Here is a 24,752-nt window from a genome sequence, read left to right as displayed (position 1 = left end):
TTTATAAAGGGAAAGATATAAATGAAGCTTTTAGAGACTTCTATGCCTCTCTTTACTCACAAGGTCCTATTGATGAACTCCAAAAAGCTACTTTTTGGACAGATATTTCCACTCCTTGTATTTCTGAAGAACAGGCTTAGTCCTTGCTTGCCCCTATTACTAAGGAAGAAATTCTTAAGACTATTGTGGGATTGAAGCCTCTTAAGGCCCCGGGGCCAGACGGTCTTTCCGGGGAATTCTACAAATTATTAGCTAATAGAGTAAGTGACACATTGTGTTTGGTCTTCAATTCCATCTTGAAAGAGTGCAGATTACCCTTATATTTTAACTCTGCAGTTGTCAGAGTTCTGCCCAAACCCAATCGAGATCCGGAGGATCCGGGATCATATCGCCCAATATCACTGCTGGATGTCGACTACAAATTCTTAACTAAAATCTTGTCGGATCGTTTGAAATACATTTTACCTACTATTGTTTCCAATGACCAGACAGGATTTATCATGGGTCGCCATTCGGTAGTTAATATTCGGAAAGTACTGGCAGCCGTACAGGCTCTTGGTTTCTCAGGTGGTCTATAATTTCTATGGATGCCGAAAAGGCTTTTGACCTTGTCACTTGGGACCACCTTGTCACTTGGGACCACCTGTTTGAAACATTGAAGAGATTTGGATTCCCTGATGAGTTTGTGTCAATATTACAAACTTTGTATCGTGAACCACTCACGCAGGTTTCTACAAATGGTTACTTGTCTACCCCTTTTGAAGTTCATGAAGGCACTCGACAAGGTTGTCCTCTCTCACCCCTGTTATTTGCACTGGCCCTGGAGCCTCTTGCGATAGCCCTTTGCCAGCATGAGGGATTTAGGGGGATATCTATTGGGAACGTAATGCTGAACATGTGTCTCTTTGCGGATGACATGCTCTTTTTTGTGTCAGATCTCACAAACTCTGTTCCTGCTATTTTGGGATTACTGTCGCGATTTGGTTCTTTTGCTGGGTATAAGATTAACCTACACAAACCGGAGGTCCTTTATATGTATGATTAAGGGTCCCAGCCTTTGTCTCTTTCTGCTATATGCTTGGATCATTTCCGACTGGCTCAGCAAGCTATTAAGTATCTTGGAATCTATATCCCGGCTAATATCTCTAAGTTGTATACGGTTAATTTCACCCCAGTGATAGCTGACATAACTAAACTATTGGACATTTGGCAACACCTTCCATTATCTCTCCTGGGCAGAGTTGCATTGTTGAAATCTGTCATATTTCCTAAACTGGCCTAACCTATACAAATGTTGCCAATAGGATTAACCCGTTTCGATATTACTCAAATTATTCGCCTATTTTTTACGTTTTTATGGAAGGGTGGGAAACCACGTATATCTAGAGCTAAGATGTATTTGGGGAAATCTGATGGTGGATTAGCTGTTCCACATGTCTCTGCATTCACTAATGCAGTATTTTTTCGATATATATGCGATTGGTTGACGGCTTGTGAAACATATACCCATAAATCCCTGGAGGAAGAAATAGCTTCTCCCTATTCTTTGTCTGCTCTACTTCATACTCCCAGATCACATCTCCCACCATTGATGCGAAATAATATTCTATTTTTTGACACTTACCTAGTCTGGTTACAAATAAACCGAAAGCTTCACAGGCGCCACACTGTATCTCAGTATAACACGTTCTGGGGTAATCCTATGTTTATTCCTGGCCTAGAATGTGCAGAATACCTGGTCTGGAGGGTGAGGAGTATCGCTGCCATTCGTGATGTGTTTGATCCAGGGGGTCAAATGTATTCTTTTCAAGATTTGAAGTCGAAATTTTTTCTTACTAATAGAGACTTTTTATGTTTCTGAAACTTTGTCACTTTATACAATCTTTACCCCCTCCTATGTTGAGGGAGGAAGATGATGATATTTTATGGCCCTTATTTAATTCAACCAATACTGGGTATTACAAGACACGGTTGCTATACCCCTACTTGCTTCCCGCGACAGAAATACCACAAGTAGACTCCCCCAATGTTTTATTAAAGCATACTGAGAAGACTTTAAGAGTTCTCCTTTCAGCTATTTGGCAGGAAGTGCATATTAGGACCATTCATAGGGCATATATGTCCCAGAGTCAGAGGAAACATGTTGTTGAGGAGGAGTCAGGCTGCTGCCCAAAGTGTAAATTTTTTTCGAGCGACTTTCTTCCATAATATGTGGGAATGTGGGAAAATTAGAAAATTTGGGGATAAGATTATGGTATTTCAAAACAATATATGCGCCTTACATCTTATGAAGGACCCATTGGCTATGTTATGCGCTAATTTTATAAATTGGGACCTGCAAGGTCGTAAGATGGAATTATTGCCCTTTCTTACGATAGTAGTAACTGTGGCGAAGAAAGCTATCCTCCGTAACTGGACAGTTTCCACAGCACCATCTCTTCAAGCAGTTAAAACAATATTGCTACAAATACTTTATTTTGATAGAAGAGCAACTATACCTGATGTTGAGAAGGGGGTGGTTCGCTTTTACGCTTTTACGCTGGGGTATATATATCGACTCCCTGGATTCTGATGTTAGAATTAATATAATGAGACTATTTGAGACTACAAATTGGTCTCTACTTCTTAATTTGGAGTGATGTTGTATATTTAGATCTTTAAATCCTATATTTATGGGTCAGGGGATAAGATTCTTTGTGTCCTGTAGAGGAACAACGTTATTTCCTCCAGTGTAGGAGTATCCGATCAATGGAAAGGGAACAAGCTGCACCAGGGTTCAGGGGGGGGGGTGTATGTTTATTTTATTTTATTTTACTTTATACATATATAATTTGTTTTTGTTTTCTGTTATTATGGTTCTATTTGAATTATATATTCTATCTCTGTGCTTATGTTTAACAAAATTTTTTGACTTGCTATATCCTACAGACAAAATGTATTTGTTTGATGTTGCACTTGAATTGTATTTGCTTATACAGATTGCAGTTCTGTATATATGTGTATATGGATTTATGTAATATATCTGTATGTTTGTATAGATATACATGTACATGTATGTTTGCACTTGTGAGTATATAAAATAAAACTAAAAAATTGTTTTGGAAAAAAAAAGAAGTTATAGATGCTTGGTATGCCTTGTTTGTTTGTTTGTATAACCCATCTTTATGACAAGGCTTTGTAGTGGGCAGGCAATCAATTATACAGCACACATAACTTGTATCACAATCCTTATGCTGGGCACCAGGGCTGGCGCTACCATTAGGCAGCTTTAGGCAGCTGCGTAGAGCGCCGGCCCCTGGAGGGCGACACTGAGCCATCTACAAAAAAAATCCATCTTATACTTGGTGCAGATGGCAGCTGCGGCCCGCAGGACTTTTTATCTCAGGCCCGCCTCTGTAGGCTACCTGACTTCCCCTGCACCCAGGAAGGTTCAGAGCAATAAGCAGGGCCAGGGACATATTGGGATGCCACCGGGACATCGGGCCACTTCCCGCTGTGCTGGCCCAGATGTGTCTTGCCCCCTCCTCTCTCAGGGCAAGGGGGGTCCCAATGCCTCCTCTGCGTAAAACCCAGCACAGGCTCAGTGTCTAACACTGTCAGCGCTAGCTGTTGGGACAGTGGGGAGCCACTGCCAGCAAGTGCTGCAGTACAGATGGGACTGACTGATCAGTCACAGGACCAGGAGGAGGATCAAGTGTGGGCGCCAGTTGTCCTCTTCACTTTCCAGCCGGTGCAGCGGTCAGTTCAACCAAGTGCAGACTGTGGAGGGCAGCTGTCCAACGCGAGGATGCTGTCAGGAGATGTGTGCAGGTTAGTGTGTTGGAGATGTGAGGGGAGCACGGGGTGGGGGGTATTTGGACAGTGTCATCTGGAGGGTGGGATAGCGTGCTCACTCCACAATGACCTCCCTAGTGTCTGTATAACCTGCTCACTCCACACTGACCTCCCTACTGTCTGCACTGTGAGGTTATGGTTTTGTTGTGGGCCCGGGGTGGTGATAGGAGCAGACACTGAAGCAGGTTTATATGAAAATGGGGAACTTTTAATGAGTGGTTTGATAGACATGAATATGACAAAAACTAAAGTCCAGATATAGCACTAAGTGCACTTGGGAGCAGTGGTGAAGTAATGGGAGAAAGTCCAGTTAGTGACCGGCAATGGAAAATGTCCAGGTAGGGACTGGTTAATAGAAAATGTCCAGGTAGTGGCAGACAATGGGAATTGTCCAGGTAATGACTGGTTAATAGAGAAAATGTCCAGGTAATGACAGGCAGGGAAAATCAGGTGTAGTGGTTGAAATGAAAAATGCAGGCTGAGGAAGAATCATCCAGCAGAGTGTCAGTGGAGGCAAGGTCCAGGGTGAACAGCAGACTCAGGTACTCAGGCAAGGGGAAGGTAATGGAGGATGCAGGGTAGTCCAGTGGGGTTGGAGCAGACAAGCAGGCAGGCAGGTAGCGTTTCACAGGAACAGGTGGTGAGCACAGGGAACTCTCTATCAGCTATGCTGAGAAACACGTTGCACTGCCAATGAAGTGATGCTCTGAACCTCCCTAAATACCAAGTGCTGTGCCATGACTGGCCAGAGAGAGCATGTGACAAACCAGGATTGGGCGATTAGGTCACGCGACCAGAGGCAAGATGGCGGCGCTCATGCTGGAGCAGAATGGAAGCACCACCAGACCTCACCAGCCCAAAGTGACAACATGCCCGCACAGAACCTCACACAGCCAACGCCCCTCGCCAAACACCAGCGCCACCGTCAAACGCCCCCGCCATAGTGACCTCACAGGTAATACCCGTTGACCACCATGCTGAGAAACTCTGGTGACAGTACCCCCCCTTTATGGGTGGCCTCAGGACACTCAACAGGCTTTTCCGGATGAGCAGTATGGAATCTCCTGACCAGGGCAGGAGCATGGATATTTCAGGCATCGGTCCAACAGCGTTCTTCCGGGCCATAACCCTTCCAATCCAGAAGATATTGAAGTCGCCCCCTGCAGATACAAGAGTCCAGAACCTGAGAGACTTCAAATTCCACACCTCTTTAAGTCTGAATCCAAGGAGGAACAGGAAGAACTTTACGAAATTTGTTCAGGATCAAGGGTTTGAGCAGGGAAATATGAAAAGAATTGGGGACTTTTAGGTAAGGAGGTAACTGAAGGTGATAAGCCACAGGATTGATCACTTCGATAATTGAGAAGGGCCCGATGAAACGTGGGGCGAATTCCATCGAAGGCACTCTGAGACGTAGATTCCGAGTTGTCTCCAATTTGCATGCGTGGTACCTTCCTACGTTTCCTGTCTGCTTGAAATTTGTAACCAGAGGATGCCTTCTCCAAGTCAGTACATACTTGAGTCCATATAGATACAAATCTCCGTATAGTGTCTTCCACGGCAGGCACATCAAAAACAGGCAGGCTTTGAAACTGGGGAACCCGAGGATGAAGACCATAGACTACTTGGAATGGAGTTTGATTTGTAGACAAATGGTAAGAGGTATTATGCGCAAATTCATCCCAGGGCAGTAAATCAGACCAGTTGACTTGAGAAGATGTCATGAAGATCCTTAGGAAGGTCTCAAGGTCCTGATTACCCCTCTCTGTAGATCCGTTGCTTTGTGGATGATAGGCTGTGGAGAAGTTTAATTTGCAGAACAGAACATAGCGCTCTCCAGAATTTTGCCACAAATTGAGCACCAATATCTGAGACTATTTCGGCAGGAAGTCCATGGAGACGAAATATATGTTGGACGAACAAGTGAGCCAAATCAGGGGCAGTTGGAAGCTTTAAAGGTACATAATGGACCATTTTCGAGAATCGGTCTACCACAACCCAGATGGTGGTGTAACCCTGAGAATTTGGTAAATCTGTAACGAAATCCATGGAGAGATGTGTCCAAGGACGTGATGGAATAGGCAGGGGTAACAACTCACCAGCTGGGGCCTGACGTGAAGATTTATGCTGAGCACAAGAGGTACATGAAGAAATGAACTCCATTACATCAGACTTCATAGATGGCCACCAGTAGCCTCTTCTTAGAAGTTCCAGAGTATTCTGAGTACCTGAGTGACCTGCAAAATGAGAGGAATGAGCCCCAGTGAGGAGCTGCTTCCTTAACTCCGGGGCCACAAAGGTTTTCCCAGTAGGTGGTTGTAATTGTATGCTGGCAAATACTTTTGATTCCAGTGCCAGGGCACTACGTATGGTCTCTGAATTGTCACTACAGAGGAAGGACCTGGACAGAGCATCTGCTTTCTGGTTTAGAGCTCCAGCTCGGAAAGTCAGGGTAAACTGGAATCGAATGAAGAAGATTGCCCATTGGGTTAGACGGGGGCTCACACACTGGATATTCTTAAGGAAGAGGAGATTCCTATGGTCTGTGAAGATGGTAAAGGGAAATTTTCGCCCTTTCCAGCAGGTATCTCCACTCTTTTAATGCCAGCTTTACTGCCAGGAGTTCTTGTTCACCTATAGCATAGTTTCTTTCGGCGGGAGTAAACTTCTTGGAGAAAAATCCACAAGGGTGGATTCGGTTGTCTTCATACTGCTGGGACAGAACTGCTCCCACAGCTTCAGACAATGCATCTACCTCCAACAGGAAGGGCCTATCCAGATCTGGTTGTCTTAGAACCGGAGCTGAAATAAACGCTTGTTTCAGAAGTTAGAAGGCAGTCTCTGCTTCTGGTGACCATAGGGCTGGATTAGCACCTCTACGGGTCAGAGCCGTAATTGGAGCAATCAAAGAAGAAAATCCCTTGATAAAACTCCTGTAGTAGTTGGCAAATCCAAGTAGTCTCTGGATGGCTTTCAGGGACTGAGGTCGAGACCAGTCCAAGTTTGCCTGCACCTTTTTAGGGTCCATTTCTAGACGAGAGCCAGAAATGACGTAGCCAAGGAATGGCACACTGGGTACATCAAAAACGCATTTCTCCAATATACAATAGAGGCGATTTCTCCTCAGACGGGACAGTACTTCCTTCACATGCTTGTGATGTTCTTCTACCAAAGAAGAAAAAAATAATATATCGTCCAAATAGACAACAACCGATAGGTAAAGTAAGTCCCGGAAAATTTCATTAACAAAACCCTGAAAGACAGCAGGGGCATTGCACAATCCGAAAGGCATCACGAGATATTCAAAATGTCCATCTCTGGTATTAAAAGCGGTCTTCCACTCATCACCTGTGTGAATATGAATGAGGTTATAGGCACCTCTCAGATCTAATTTAGAGCATATGATGGATCCCTTGACTCTGTCGAATAGCTCAGTGATTAGCGGAAGCGGATATCGATTTTTGGCCGTTATGTCGTTGAGGCCCCGATAATCAATACAAGGTCTTAGACGACCATCCTTTTTGGACACAAAAAGAACCTCGCTCCGGCAGGAGAGGTGGAGGGGCGAATAAATCCTTTCCCTAAATTTTCCTGGATGTATTAAGACATTGCTTTGGTCTCAGGCAAGGAAAGAGGATGCGGCCCCGGGGTGGCATCTTGTTGGGCAATAAATCAATTGGACAATCCCATTCTCTGTGAGGAGGTAAGATATTAGCCTGTTGCTCAGAAAAGACATAAGTGTTCTCCTGGTACTCTCTAGGGATAGCTGAAGGAACTAATGAAACTGTTTTCCTTACAGGTCGAATCTTGGGAAGACAGGATTTCTGGCAATCAACCCTAGCCTATTTTGGGATTGTGCTGGCATAACCAGGGTAGTTCTAAAATAATTTCTTGGGAGGCCTTGGGTATCATCAGGAATTTAGAGACTCAGAATGGAGTGCTCCAATACGGACTAGTATTGGTTGAGTTTCGTGGTTGACGATTCCGTTAGCCAAAGGACGACCATCTATAGCTGTCAGGGAAATCGCATGATTGAGGGATTTGCAAGGGATCTGAAATTTGTTAATTAAACTGGAAGTCATGAAATTTCCAGCTGCTCCCGAATCCAATAGAGCAGAAGCGAGGACAGGTTTAGGCTTGAGATCTAGGGCTAAGATTAATACTAAATCTTTAGAGTTTGAGGACGGGCTCATTACTCCTAACTTGCAGTCCTCAGTGGCAGTTAGGATTGGGCGTTTCTCGATTTACGGGAACAGGAGGCCACCAGGTGACCCGAATCTCCACAGTATAGGCAGAGGTTTTTCGATATCCTTCACTGACGTTCCTCTTTGGAGAGATGGGTATGGTTCACCTCCATAGGCTCTTCTTAACCTATGCGTAATTCACCAAGGTTCTGCCCCCCTCCGCTGCCGTTACTCTGGGATTGCTACTGGCGAATAAGATCTACAGCGGTGGTGAGGTGCACTCACGGTAGTGAGATTGAATATAACATCAGCATTTGGGCTAAAAAACTGCATTAAATTATCCTTGTCCCATACCTAATTGGATTTCTAAAATATACCGGATCTCTAGAGACTTTGGTGGACTTTATATTTGCATTATATGTTATATATATATTATATTATACTTCTCCCTACTATATATCTTACGTAATAACCCTTTTTGGGCCACCCTTTGTGGTTTTAAATAGCATTTTATGTTTCAATTGTATGTCCTGGTAATTATACCATATTAAATGAATTTGTAATACTCTTTTACTTTTGCGCTCCCTATTGCTTGTTTATATGTTTATCTACCTACCAGTGTGTCCAGAAACCTCACTGGGAGCTGCATGGTGGTTAGTATTCATCCATTTATTTGTTAATTATACCTTTATAGGATTCTAATTGCGCCTGATATAGATACATCTTATATCTATAGGTTTTTTTCTGTTTATGTAAGGAGCTGCGGGACCCTTTTGACGCCATATAAATAAAGGATGATAATAATAATGATAATAATAATAATATTATCATTACTGTAAACTGAGCACGTCATGTTGCCAGTAGTGATACTACAAGTGAAAAGTATTAAAGGTTTTCTGGAGTTAGCTAATGGTAACGTGAGGCAAATTTGTAACACAGAAATAGCAAGGGGCATGCCGTATATATAAGGGGTGATCACAAATTAGTGCAGGGGAAATTGTAATGCATAAACGGCAAGATGCGACAGTAATGACACGCCAGCTACGCCTTACACCTAATTTGACATTATCCAGCAATTTTTGTTTAACACTAGTCTATGTCATAGTTATCTACATTCCTGAACACATACTGAAAGTAATGTAAATAGTAAATACTATTTTAATACAGCAAGAGTTGTAAAATTTAAATTAACAACTAAGCTTTCCTCTTGAATAATTAAAATATATGCAGATGAGGGTTCGATCCAATTAAGTGCGTGTCAGGTCCTACGAACGGTTCTCATGGGGAACTCGCACTGTGAATTTCTGTATACTTGCAATCCAATACCAAACTTGCATTCACTTTTTTTGTGCATACCCCCTTGAGGGTGTGAAATGGTAGGGAAATTCTTTATTTTTGGGTAAAAATGTCAGGACTTGCTTCAGAACCCCTTGGACATCCCCCTAATGACTAATTAGGCAATTGGACTTTTTCAATTAGCTTAACTGAGCCAATAATTACATGTCATTATTGTGATTGAAAAAATGGCCTCAAATTACCAACAAAATCAACTTTCTTTTTTAAATTATTCACATCAAATATAATGAAAGTATTTTTTAAATGAAAAAAAATTACTGTTATAATTTTTTTACATTTTTAATTTAAGGTGGCCACAAATTACCACAAAATTACCTTTTTTCTATTTTATTTTTTTTTGCAGTTTTTGTTTAATTAATTTATGATTATTACCCCTTTTTCTCCAAAAACCCAGGTACGACCTGGGCTTTCGGAAATGGGCCCTGATTCGGACCCACTCGCGAGCGGCTGTCCGCTCGCAAGTGGGTCGATGTTCTGCACTGAGCATGCGCACGACGGAGGGAGCACCGTCGTGCGCATGCGCCAGACGCGACGAGCAAAGGACTTTCCTTCGCTCGTTGTGTCTGATCAAAGGGGGCGTGCTGTCGATGTTGATTGACAGCACGCCCCCTTTGGTGGGTGTGCCGGGGGCGTGCCTCCCTGATGGGGGCGTTCCTAAGGGAACGCCTCCCGTCAGAAGCCGGCCCACTGACATCACTAGTGATGTCAGTGGGAGTGATTTTGGCTCTGATAACCACAGGCTCCGGCTCGCAGTTTCGATGGTCACGATGGTCAAGACCATTGCGGCCATCAAACTGCACGCTCGTATAGGCTGTGGGTGGTGACCCACAGCTATACGAGCGTCCAGGAGGACGCTCCATAGTTATGGAGGCCGGCCCTCATTCAGAGCGTGCGCTCTGCTCAGAGCGTACGGCTCTGAATGAGGGCCATGGTTCCAACCCAGGTTAGACCTCGTTTACACTGCACCTTTGATCTGGGTTATTTCCAGGTCAGCCCCATTCATATTCATACTGTACCCAGGTCTGCCCTGCTAAACTTGTTAGGTCATAAAAAGTGGGAGGTGACTGCTCCACAACCACCAATCAGCTCATTTTAGGCATGACCCAAGTCTGATAACCCAGGTCGCGCCGTTTATACTGCACCATTACCCGGGTCCATCCTGGGTCCGAACCTGGTAGCTATCTGGGTTGGATTCCTGGGTCACTTGACCCAGGTTATTTTTCAGGGACCCTTTTCCACTGAGCTGCAACCTGGGTAGACCCGCCAATAACCTGGGTTATTGCAGCAGTGGAAAAGGGGTATTAATGAAAAAAGTTTGCTTTCTATTTTTTTTTACTCTGTTTAAAAACCTGGGTTCAGGATGGCACTCCAACTTTTTCATGCACTTCTCCCAGGTCGCATTTTGCAGAAGAATCACACACACTCGCCGCGATTATCGCGAATAGGCATTTCAAATTGGATTTTGCATTTCTTTGGTATGCGCATTGGTGCGAAGTATGCGAGTTTTATGAAACAAACTTGCATTCGCAAACTTGCACCTAATTGGATTAAGCCCTGAGTGTCGATTCTTGCTTGGAACAAATTTTTGTAAGTTTTACATTATTAGATTATTAAATGGAATTAAAAAGTATCTAGCGAAAAGTTGTTTAATTTACAATAGAAATGTAGATAATGAGAGAGGTTTTCTGCATTTACATTCTAATAGAGGGGCCATTTATTATTTATCGTATTTTAGACCCAGTAAATAGAATTTCTAATCGTGGATATTCGCAACAATAAGAAACACTTTACCGCCCGGATGTATTAAAAATCACATGTAGGGCTACCGTCAAATAGGCGTTTTAGAGTTGTTCGTTCGCGCACAAAACAATTCCACAATAGCTTCTTACCTATTGCCATGCGCATGTTAAATGAACAGAATGGTCCTGTTTGAATTTTATTGAGTTCTTTTGGTGATTTTTATTGAAACCTAACTGCTGTCTGCTCTATTACTTTGTAATGTTTAACATGTTTTTTTTCATTTACATCATTTGCTGTTTCTTAATGACAATAAAGGTATACGGATTTGTCCCTGCAATGTGTAAAGTGAAGTGATTGCTTTCGCTATCACTTTGGTTTGTGTTACGGAGCCCCGGGTGTCCTACGGTGCATGCTCGGTCCTCAGACAGCGCATGCTCAAATGACTGTTACTGGGGAGGGATCCAGAGGATTCCTTTCCTGTTAAATTATGCCATTATGCCAAAAATACTAAAATAACCATTGGAATGCAAAAGCTTGGTAAAATTGGGGGCTGTTATTGCGATACATTTACAGTTTGTGGGTATTTCCCACAAACCGTTTTATAAATATGCTCCAATATATTGGTTTGTGCATGTATGCCTGCAAGTATCACTAAATGTGTTGTTATTACTTCTAGCTTCTCACTCTGCTTTTCATCCCATGATTTTATATTATCGACAGAGTTGATTCTTGCATTGTCCTGGGATAATGAAAAATGCTGCTGAGTTCTCCAAATTACAGTAGGAAAAAAGCTTTCTGCCATATGCCACTATTTGTTATTTGCATTTTTGCAGTAAAAGTTAATAGAGTGTGCAATTATCTCACATTAATATAACCTGTATGGATAGAAACTGTCTGAAATCTGGAAAAATCAGTAAAACAAACAATGCTAAATATATGTTAAAATGAAAATTAACCCAGGCATATATATATATATATATATATATATATACACACATATGCAGTGGGTGTGTATATATATATATATATATATATATACACATAGTGGATATATATATATATATATATATATATATATATATGTAATACAGTAATCCAGTGACCTTCCAATGACCTATACAGTACGACATGCAACATATATAATATTAAGCTTTTAGTAATCTCATCTTGACATTTTATAGCTAACATTTTTTTTAAAACATATGAGCCACAGAAATTCAAGACAAGACAATAAAAACTTACATGTTTTTGATTTAGTAAGGGAAGTACTGTAGCACTCTTGTGTCAAAGCCAGATTCTATCTACATCCTGCTGCTCCTAATACACCCTATATTCCAGAGATTGGCACTTGCTGAGGTAGCGTACTTGGGAGGTGATTCAAGGTCAGACGCTTTTGCTATCGCAGCTGCTACCATGTTAGCAGCTGCGATAGCACTATTATGGTAATGCAGCAGGAGGCATCACGCCTCCTGCATGCATTACTGTTCTGAGCTGCATCCATGGATGCAGCCTCGGATCATCTGCGTGATCCCCTGCTGGCTGATTGTCCTTGGGGTCACTCACGGCAGCAAACGCAGTTGCTCAAAAGAGAGCAGGAAATCTCCATCAGCCGACGGAAATCCTGGCCTCTTCCCTCACTCCAAGGGCAGCGGTATGCCACCGTTTGGGAAAACAGAGGCCTTCGCCGCCCCCTCTCTGCCCAGAAACAATGTCCATCACTGACAGTCTGCTGCCGCTCTTAATGCGATCACGCGGGACCAGTACAGGTCTTGCGCTGGTGCAGAACGGCACAATCGGAGATGTGCGCTAACCATCGGGTTAGTGCATATCTATGAATTAACCCCTTGTTTAGTTAATATATTCATTCATTTGGATTTGTATCCTCTCTCCTCTAAAAATTAGCTAATTGTCTAATATCTGTAATAGTGTGGGACACTTATTTTTATTACAGATCACTGGTAAATACAAATGAATATATCATATGAATGGGCAGCATGCTAGTGTAGTGGCTAGCATTACTGCCTTACAACTATAAGGTTATGAGTTTAATTCCTCATCCCTGTGTAGAGTTTGTATGTTCTCGCTGTGTTTGCAGATTCCACAATCCAAAAGTATGCTGGTAGGTTAATTGGCTTGTGTCAAAGCAATAACTGTAGTATATATGTGTGGTAAGGTATAGAGATTGCAGGCACCACTAGGGCTGGAACTGATGTGAATGACTGAATAGTTTCTGTAAATACAATGTAATATATGTGTGCGCTATATAAATAATAAATATTCAGAGACATTTGCACATTTTAGCTTTTATATTCATGTTTTTATACGTTCCTATTAAATTGTGTTAATTTTGACCAAGCCATGTGTATATGATATACATTTCTTTAAAATATCTCTCTATCCATTAGCGCTGCTACTTTGTTTCAAATATTCAGAGACAATCTGGTTACTGACTCTTCGCTAATCTGCTAATTATATTTCTATACATGTATGTATAAATATTACTATTTCTGCATTATTACTATCTATGGGCTTTATTCAGCAAGCATAATTTTACTTAAATGAAGTGTAAATGACATTTCCATATGATATAAGTATCCCAGCCATGTAAGAAAGACTTAACGGAGAAGATAACTCCATTACCTTCTCCATTAATGCCCGACTCCTACAACATTGCACTGTAAAAACCTTACATTATATATCTGAGAATGGCATTCTATAGGGAAAATCCTTATCTCAGCCTAAAACTACAGGGACAGATGACTCTCGTCCAATCAGTCCCAGCAGCCGGCTGATTACACAGCTTTGTTAAAAAAAAATAAAAAAAAATAAAAAAAAAATAAAATAAAAAAAAAAAATATATATATATATATATATATATATATATTAGGGGTGTGCACCGGCCACTTTTCGTGTTTTGGTTTTGGATCTGGATCTTTCTTCGTGTTTTGGATCTGGATTGGTTTTGCCAAAACCAAAACCATAAAAACAGCTAAAATCACAGAATTTGTGTGTTTTTCTGCTCCTATGCTGTTATTAACCTCAATAACCTTAATTTCCACTCATTTCCAGTCTATTCTGAACACCTCACACCTCACAATAGTGTTTTTATGTCCAAAAGGTTGCACCGAGGTAGCTGGATGACTATGCTAAGAGATACGAGTGGGCGGCACAAACACGTGGTCCATCTAGGAGTGACACTGCAGTGGCAGACAGGATGGCAGTTTGAAAAACTAGGCCCCAAACATTACATAATTCAAAGAAAAAAAAGAGGTGCAAGATGGAATTGTCCTTGGGTCCTCCCACCCACCCTTATGTTGTATAAACAGGACATGCACACTTTAACAAACCAAACATTTCAGCGCCAGGGTCTGCCACACGACTGTGGCTGAAATGATTGGTTCGTTTGGGCCCCCACAAAACAAGCTGGCAATTAATCTGTCCCTGCACAAACTGGCTCTACGGAGGCAAGATGTCGTCCTCATCCTCCTCATCCACCGATTCCTCACCCTCTTCAGTGTTGTGTACATCCTCATCCTCAAAGAGTATTAATTCTTCCCCGCTGGAATCCACAACCACAGGTCCCTCTGTACGTTCTGGAGGCTGGTCTCCCTGGAAGAGTTGATAATTCATTTTATGAACATCATCTTCTCCACATTTTGTGGAAGCAACCTCCTACGCCTTTCGCTGACAAGGTTCCCGGCTGCACTAAACACTCTTTCGGAGTACACACTGGAGGGGGGGCAACTCAGGTAAAATAGAGCCAGTTTGTACAGGGACCTCCAAATTGCCTCTTTTTCCTGCCAGTACAGGTACGGACTGTCTGACATGCCTACTTGGATGCTGTCACTGATGTAATCCGTTAACAGACAGACGCATGCTTGTTGCTGCTGCTTTGAGGATGCAGGTGCGGCTACAGCCCACACAATTCACAAAGACAGAAAAAAAAGAAGAATTTTTTATTTTTTGTGGAGCGCACTTTGAGGGTTACACCACCCTTTAACAGACAGACGCACGCTTGTCGCTGCTGCTTTGAGGATGCAGGTGCAGCTACTGCGCATACATTTCACACACAAACACAGAAAAAAAGATTATTTTATTTTGTTGGAGCGCACTTTGGGGGTAACACCACCCTTTAACAGACAGACGCACGCTTGCCGCTGCTGCTTTGAGGACAGTATCATATGCAGTGACAGTAGACTTGTCAGAAATTGTTGGCACATCCTTCAGTCCGGACCAGATGTCCAAACCAGCCCTTGACTTATGACACAGGCGCATGCTTGGCGCTGCTCCTTTGTTGATGCATGTGCAGCTACAGTGCACACAATTCACAAAGACAGAAAAAAAAAGAAGAATTTTTATTGTTTGTGGAGCGCACTTTGAGGGTTACATTACCCTTTAACAGGCAGACGCACGCTTGTAGCTGCTGCTTTAAAGATGCAGGTGTGGCTACAGCCCACACATTTCACAAAGACAGAAAAAAAAAGAAGAATTTTTTTATTGTTTGTGGAGCGCACTTTGAGGGTTACACCACCCTTTAACAGACAGACGCACGCTTGTCGCTGCTGCTTTGAGGATGCAGGTGGAATCTAGACAGGATTTGGAACCGGGGACACACTACCTCCATCAATTGTCTAAATCCCACTGCACTAATGGCGGATACCAGACGCACATCTAACACCAACATAGCAGTCAAGGCCTCAGTTATACATTTTGCTTCAGGATGACTGCTGTCGTACTTCATCCTCCTCGCTAGGGACTGTTGGAGGGTCAATTGTTTAGTAAAAGTAGTGGTGTTCCTACTTCCTCTCTGGGATGATGAACAACTCCCAGCAGCAGCAACAGCACTAGGAGGAAGTGGTTCTTGATCTTTCCCTATTTTATTTTTATCGGAGAAAGTTTGGTCCTCCATTTATGTTATATTGATATATACGTGCGACTAAGGCGCACACAAACGCAGAAAATATTTTTTTATTTTGTTTGGAGTGTACTTTGGGGGTTACAGCACCCTTTAACAGACAAGCCAGCCGGCCCTTTACTTATGACACAGGCGCACGCTTGGCACTACTTTGTTGATGCACGTGCGGCTACTGCGCACACAATTCACAAACACAGAAAATATTTTTTTATTTTGTTTGTTTACTTTGGGGGTTACAGCACCCTTTAACGGTCAAGCCAGCCGGCCCTTTACTTATGACACAGGCGCACGCTTGGCACTACTTTGTTGATGCACGTGCGGCTACTACGCACACAATTCACAAACACAGAAAATATTTTTTTATTTTGTTTGGAGTGTACTTTGAGGGTTACAGCACCCTTTAACGGTCAAGCCAGCCGGCCCTTTACTTATGACACAGGCGCACGCTTGGCATTACTTTGTTGATGCACGTGCGGCTACTGCGCACACAATTCACAAACACAAAAAAATATATATTTTTATTTTGTTTGGAGTGCCCTTTGGGGGTTACAGCACCCTTTAATGGTCAAGCCAGCCGGCCCTTTACTTATGACACAGGCACACGCTTGGCACTACTTTGTTGATGCACGTGCGGCTACTGCGCACACAATTCACAAACACAAAAAATATTTTTTTATTTTGTTTGGAGTGTACTTTGGGGGTTACAGCACCCTTTAGCGGTCAATCCAGCCGGCCCTTTATTTATGGGACACAGGCGCACGCTTGGCACTACTTTGTTGATGCATGTGCGGCTACTGCGTACACAATTCACAAACACAGAAAATATTTTTTTATTTTGTTTGGAGTGTACTTTGGGGGTTACAGCACCCTTTAACGGTAAAGCCAGCCGGCCCTTTACTTATGACACAGCCGCACGCTTGGCACTACTTTGTTGATGCACGTGCGGCTACTGCGCACACAATTCACAAACACAGAAAATATTTTTTAATTTTGTTTGGAGTGTACTTTGGGGGTTACAGCACCCTTTAATGGACAAGCCAGCTGGCCCTTTACTTATGACACAGGCGCACGCTTGGCACTACTTTGTGGATGCACGTGCAGCTACAGCGCACACAAATCACAAACACAAAAAAATATTTTTTTTTATTTTGTTTGGAGTGCCCTTTGGGGGTTACAGCACCCTTTAGCGGTCAATCCAGCTGGCCCTTTATTTATGGGACACAGGCGCACGCTTGGCACTACTTTGTTGATGCACGTGCGGCTACTGCGCACACAATTCACAAACACAGAAAATATTTTTTTATTTTGTTTGGAGTGTACTTTGGGGGTTACAGTACCCTTTAACGGTCAAGCCAGCCGGCCCTTTACTTATGACACAGCCGCACACTTGGCACTACTTTGTTGATGCACGTGCGGCTACTGCGCACACAATTCACAAACACAGAAAATATTTTTTTATTTTGTTTGGAGTGTACTTTGGGGGTTACAGCACCCTTTAACCGACAAGCCAGCTGGCCCTTTACTTATGACACAGGCGCACGCTTGGCACTACTTTGTTGATGCACGTGCGGCTGCTGCGCACACAATTCACAAACACAGAAAATATTTTTTTATTTTGTTTGGAGTGTACTTTGGGGGTTACAGCACCCTTTAATGGTCAAGCCAGCCGGCCCTTTACTTATGACACAGGCGCACGCTTGGCACTACTTTGTTGATGCACGTGCGGCTACTGCGCACACAATTCACAAACACAAAAAATTATATTTTTTTATTTTGTTTGGAGTGCCCTTTGGGGGTTACAGCACCCTTTAATGGACAAGCCAGCCAGCCTTTTACTTATGGGACACAGGCGCACGCTTGGCGCTGCTCCTTCATTGATGCACGTGCAGCCACAGTGCACACAATTCACAAACACAGAAATTTTTTTTTTATTTTGTTTGGAGTGCCCTTTGGGGGTTACAGCACCCTTTAGCGGTCAATCCAGCCGGCCCTTTATTTATGGGACACAGGCGAACGCTTGGCACTACTTTGTTGATGCATGTGCGGCTACTGCGCACACAATTCACAAACACAAAAAATATATTTTTTTATTTTGTTTGGAGTGCCCTTTGGGATTTACAGCACCCTTTAATGTACAAGCCAGCTGGCCTTTTACTTATGGGACACAGGCGCACGCTTGGCACTACTTTGTTGATGCACTTGCGGCTACTACGCACACAATTCACAAACACAAAAAAATATATTTTTTTATTTTGTTTGGAGTACCCTTTGGGGGTTACAGCACCCTTTAGCGGTCAATCCAGCCGGCCCTTTATTTATGGGACACAGGCGCACGCTTGGCGCTGCTCCTTTGTTGATGCACGTGCAGCCACAGTGCACACAATTCACAAACACAGAAAAATATATTTTTTTTTAGCACTTGGGGGGAGCACCCCTGACGGACAGAGCACCCCCTGGACAACACTACAGCACCCCTTTAGGACTGGGACACTGCACAGGACTTCGGAGTGGACACGGCCCCTATGGACAACTGACTGCACAACACAGTCCAGCCAGCTCCTATGGACTTTGAAGTAGTGGACACAGCCCCTATGGACAACAGCAGCACAGCGCAGCACAACACTGCACTACACTACACTACACAGCCCAGCCAGCCCTAACTCCCACCCTCCCTCTTCACTGCCCACAGCCGAGTGAGAAAATGGCGCCGACGCGGGTACCTTATATAGGATCCAAAACCCGCGAGACCCGGAAGGTGGGATGATGACGTTTTGCCTCGATTTCAGATCCGAGTCAGGCAGGAAAAGTCGAGCCTGACTCGGATCGGCCTCGGATCGGGGGGGCCTGGGGGGGGTTCGGATTTCAGAAATCCGAACCCGCTCACCCCTAATATATATATATATCTATCCAACAAGAAGCACTCAGGGATTTAAGAAACACAGCAAACAACAGCCTTAGGGGTAACTTTGCTAAGATCCTTGTTTGTCCCGATTTGCTTTTTCGGGTGATAATATCAGTTTTTTGCAAATCTGTGTTACTCGGATGATCTCAAGGAACATTTCAGGGAAAACCCGATCAAAACCGGTTCAGTAGTTCTCCAGTTTATTGGGAACAAACATACAAACCAACGTTTATATATATATATATATATTTTATATATATATATCTATATTCTGTGAGGGGATGGGGCATGCGCATAGCAGGACAGTGTTTTCTGACACCCGAAAAGACTGCCTGTGGGGAATTTACAGGGACAGCGTCTTAACGTAAGCTGCCCCTGAGGTTTTTCCGGCATAGGGGCGGATTCAATTAGAGGTGAAAAGTCGCGGCTAGCGAAATGCATTCACCGCTGCAAGCTTTTCGTTTGTTTGTACGCAAAGTTATCGCGTACTTATGCAATGCATGTTCCCGCTTTTCACCCTATTCAATTGCAAAACAGGCAAATGCAGCTAATGGCGAAACTAGCGAAAAGGACATGATATTTTGTACCCCATAAAAAGCCTAACTGACCCTGGAAATCAATATAGAAGTGTATTAATAGACCTAATAAAAGTATTTTGTGTTCTTGAATTAAGTAAATGGGCTGTTATTTGCATAAGTGTGGTAAACTGATAAAAAGCCATTTCTTTTTGGAAAAATATCTGCTATAGTTAAATTGGGGGTTCATTTAAATGGGTACTACTTTATTTTAAACTTAAAAAAACACCTGCTGCAGCAACCTGCAATCCTGAAAACACCTGTCTCATCCATCCTGAACCCCAAAATACCAGTCCCAGTACTTTACGCCCCTCTTCAAACACTTTTTACATTTTCACCCCAAAAATTACATCTTTTTTTTAGGGTGAATTAAGATATATACAGTATATATATATTTTTTGCCTAATTTGTCATTAGGGAAGGGGGGGGGTCCAAATGGTTCTGAACCAAGTCCCCAAATTTTTAGACAAAAATAGGGATTTCGCACTTCTATTCTCCTGCCTTTGGGTGGTGAAATTTTTATGCCTGCTATGGCCTAAGGAGTTTTTGAACATGCGAAAACGTCCTGGAATCGAGTAGGGCGATACGTGGGAATGTGGTGAAGACTTCACATCGCCGAATGCTTTTTGCCGATCTCAGCTTATCGCCTCTAATAGTGGAGAAAACTTTGTAGAAACTTTTTTTTAAATCGTGTCGATATTGCCTGAATATATTCATTCATGCAAATATCGACATTATTACTGAGTGGACTCCTGAGTACTAAGTAAGAAATAATGGTTTAACTTTAAACACATACAGTATGTCCCTGTCATTCAGTTCATTGCTAACTTAATTATTTTTTTTAGTAAAATAAGTCTTAGGAGAACAAATGAGCTATTTCTAAGTATCAAACTATCTACACCAGTTTCGGTCAGGAAACGAAATAGTGATTTTCTTGGTGATAATTTCGTTCTTTTCTGTTGTAGTTCACCCACTCAAAGGACTGAAAAGCAGGAGAAACCATCTTTCATGAAGGACTATGCGACTGGTAGGTACTAGACACTAATCTTAGCATTTCATTAAATCTCTTCTCTATTTTGATTTTTATTTCCAAAAGAAAGGTGAACAAATAGAAATTGTTTTATGAAATTTTAACTGTAGAAACAGTCAGTTTTTTTTAAATAAATAAAAAATGATTAGTCACAGATTTATAACATGATAGAAAGCAGTAGCATATTACATGTCAATTGACCAAACGGTATATTGTTTTTAAATAAGTAAAGCAATAGTTTTAGGTTTTTTTTTTTAACTTGTCAGATTTCTTTAATATAGTTTTAAGTCTTTTAAATGCATTTAAAACATCTTTTCATAGCTTGCCACAGCAGTTCATGCCCTTAGTAGTTTATGATTCACATGGAAGTAAATAAAAGTATTATGTGTAGGTAGATGTGTGGGTAGACGTGGGTTATCATGACAAAGGTTATAGGAATACACAGAAAATTTTTCACTGTGCTTTGTTTGAATATTGACTCCAAATTTGAAATTTTCAGCAATTATTGTTTTTACCATTTGTTTTTTTTTTTTTTTGTAAATTCAAAATTGTTTTTGAGTTTCTCAGTCTGTCAGTCACCTACTGTACAATATCAGTGGTATCTGTTGTCCCTGTGGGAGCAGCAGGAAAAACAACACAGTGAGAGTTGGGAAATTGTTTGAAAGTTAGTTAAAATGTAGAATTGTTTAGTGTTGCGTTTCCGTAGAGTTCAGTCTGTTCTTTGTAGTTAGATGTGTAAAGAATGTTTTTGTTTCTTTTTGTTAGTTTTTCTTTGCATATGACTTTCACATCAGTTCTTCCATATAGTTTATTTATTTTTAGGGATAGGTGCGGAGATTTATCATGCAGCTGTGTGATCAATCAGAAACCAGTCCGATAGTAAAGTATTTTGTACTTGTGATCAAACTCTCTGTGTCTACCAGCACCTGCTGTCAGGCTGAATGTACTGCTGCCCTTCCTACGACTTGCTCTTCCATCTTTCCTATGCACCTTTCAAGCAAATATACAGTTTGTGCTCTCCATATATCACACAAAATAAAAGTTCCTATAGTTTGCAGTCTAAAGTGGAAGAAGCTGGCATGCTCCCGCATGCTTTACGTTTGTTCACTAATTTGTTAGTATCTTTCAAAGAAAGAAGACATTTGTATAAGGGACACATCTGCTGCTCCTTCATAGATTGTAATATGTGCTATGGGTGGAGGAGGCAATTTTTTTAGTGCTAGAAGGAAAAGATTTGAGCGGAATCCAATTACATTGTGGCTAATTACCCGTGCCTGGAGATTCAATCAGTGGGGTTTACCCCCCTTCCCTCGCATTAATACACCGTGGTAGCTTCAGGAGCCACGGGAGGTGCCGGCTGCACCGGGTGACAGCATCTGAGATACCTGTTCTGCTATCTGGTTCCAAAATATTGCAATCATTTGTCAAGCCGGCCAAATGGGTGCAGAGCATGTTTGATTTTTTTTATTTAAATGGTGTGGTCACATACCTCAGGCACTGCAGATGGTTGAGTGCCGTGGATTTAAGCCTATTGTTATATAACATTTTGTGGTCTCACTTCCTACCTTTGTGGGCCCCATAGCAATATGTTGAAGGGGCCCCTTCCCTCTTCTAGAGAGGCACCTCCAGCAGTTGTTCATTTTATTGCGCTAGTACATTTTATGAACCCTAGGAATTTCCCTAGTCTATTCAATTTATGCCCCATAGTGTTGCCCTCGTCCATTTTATTCCCCATAGTAGTGTCCTAGATCATTTTATGCACAATAGTAGTGCCCTAGTTAATTTTATGCACCATAGTAGTGCTCTAGGTTATTTTTATAATCCCTAGGAATTGTCCTAGTCCAAATTATTCCCCATAGTATGGTTGCTAATGTAGCAATATATATTATCCATGACCTGGTCCTGTATTATATTGTTCTGTAAGTCGCTTGTCTACAATTTGTTTATGTATTTTGTAATGCGCTGCGGAACACTTGTGGCGCCATATAAATAAATGATAATAATAATAATAATAACAATAATAGTAATGTCTTATTTCATTTTATGCACTATAAAAGTGCCTTAGTTCATTTTATGATCCCTAGGATTTGCCCTAGTTAATTTTATGCACCACACTAGTGCCCTAGTTCATTTTATGCACCATAGTAGTGCCCTAGTTCATTTTATGCCCCATAGTAGTGCCATAGTTAATTTTATTCATCTTCCAGTACACATGCCACACAGTTCCCCCAGTATAAATATATATACTGTATACCAAACTTAACCAAAGGCAGCACTAGGAGACTTAATAATTAAGTCTCCTAGTGCCGCCTTTGGTTATGTTTGGTTTACAGTGAGGGTGCTGTCCCTCCAGGAAGGCACAGGAGCAGGCTATTTGGATTTGCAAATGAGTGCCGGAGCCATCCTGTATACTGTATATATATACAGTGTATATATATATATATATTAGGGGTGAGCGGGTTCGGATTTCTGAAATCCGAACCCCCCTGAGCCCCCCGATCCGAGGCCAATCCGAGTCAGGCTCGACTTTTCCCACCTGACTCGGATCTGAAATCGAGGCAAAATGTCATCATCCCACCTTCCGGGTCTCGCGGGTTTTGGATCCTATATAAGGTACCCGCGTCGGCGCCATTTTCTCACTCGGCTGTGGACAGTGAAGAGGGAGGGTGGGAGTTAGGGCTGGCTGGGCTGTGTAGTGTAGTGTAGTGTTGTGCTGTGCTGCGCTGCTGTTGTCCATAGGGGCTGTGTCCACTACTTCAAAGTCCATAGGGGCTGGCTGTGTTGTGCTGTGCTGCTGTTGTCCATAGGGGCTGTGTCCACTACTTCAAAGTTCATAGGGGCTGGCTGGACTGTGTTGTGCAGTCAGTTGTCCATAGGGGCTGTGTCCACTCCAAAGTCCTGTGCAGTGTCCCAGTCCTAAAGGGGTGCTGTAGTGTTGTCCAGGGGATGCTCTGTCCGTCAGGGGTGCTCCCCCCAAGTGCTAAAAAAATATATATTTTTTCTGTGTTTGTGAATTGTGTGCACTGTGGCTGCACGTGCATCAACAAAGGAGCAGCGCCAAGCGTGCGCCTGTGTCATAAGTAAAGGGCCAGCTGGCTTGACCGTTAAAGGGTGCTGTAACCCCCAAAGTACACTCCAAACCAAATAAAAAAATATTTTCTGTGTTTGTGAATTGTGTGCGCAGTAGCCGCACGTGCATCAACAAAGTAGTGCCAAGCGTGCGCCTGTGTCATAAGTAAAGGGCCGGCTGGCTTGACCGTTAAAGGGTGCTGTAACCCCCAAAGTACACTCCAAACCAAATAAAAAAATATTTTCTGTGTTTGTGAATTGTGTGCACTGTAGCTGCAAGTGCATCAACAAAGGAGCAGCGCCAAGCGTGCGCCTGTGTCCCATAAGTAAAGAGCTGGCTGGCTCATTTCTTAAAGGGTGGTGTAACCCACAAAGTGCACTACTCTCCAGCAAAAATAAAAATATATTTTCTGTGTTTGTGTGCGCCTTAGCCGCATGTATATATCAATATAACATAAATGGAGGACCAAACTTTCTCCGATAAAAATAAAATAGGGAAAGATCAAGAACCACTTCCTCCTAATGCTGTTGCTGCTGCTGGGAGTTGTTCATCATCCCAGAGAGGAAGTAGGAACACCACTACTTTTACTAAACAATTGACCCTCCAACAGTCCCTAGCGATGAGGATGAAGTACGACAGCAGTCATCCTGAAGCAAAACGTATAACTGAGGCCTTGACTGCTATGTTGGTGTTAGACGTGCATCCGGTATCCGCCATTAGTGTAGTGGGATTTAGACAATTGAAGGAGGTAGTGTGTCCCCAGTTCCAAATCCCGTCTAGATTCCACCTGCATCCTGAAAGCAGCAGCGACAAGCGTGCGTCTGTCTGTTAAAGGGTGGTGTAACCCTCAAAGTGCGCTCCACAAACAATAAAAAAATTCTTCTTTTTTTTTCTCTTTGTGAAATGTGTGGGCTGTAGCCGCACCTGCATCCTTAAAGCAGCAGCGACAAGCGTGCGTCTGTCTGTTAAAGGGTGGTGTAACCCTCAAAGTGTGTTTGTGACTTGTGTGCGATGTAGCCGCACGTGCATCAACACAGTAGCAGCGCCAAGCGTGCGCCTGTGTCATAAGTCAAGGGCCGGTTTGGAAATCTGGTCCGGACTGAAGGACGTGCCAACAATTTCTGACAAGTCTACTGTCACTGCATA

The sequence above is a fragment of the Taudactylus pleione genome, unplaced genomic scaffold (assembly GCF_031769625.1).
Source record: "Taudactylus pleione unplaced genomic scaffold, aTauple2 ptg000032l, whole genome shotgun sequence".
NCBI classification, from domain to species: Eukaryota; Metazoa; Chordata; class Amphibia; order Anura; family Myobatrachidae; genus Taudactylus; species Taudactylus pleione.
This window is presented reverse-complemented; position numbering follows the sequence as displayed.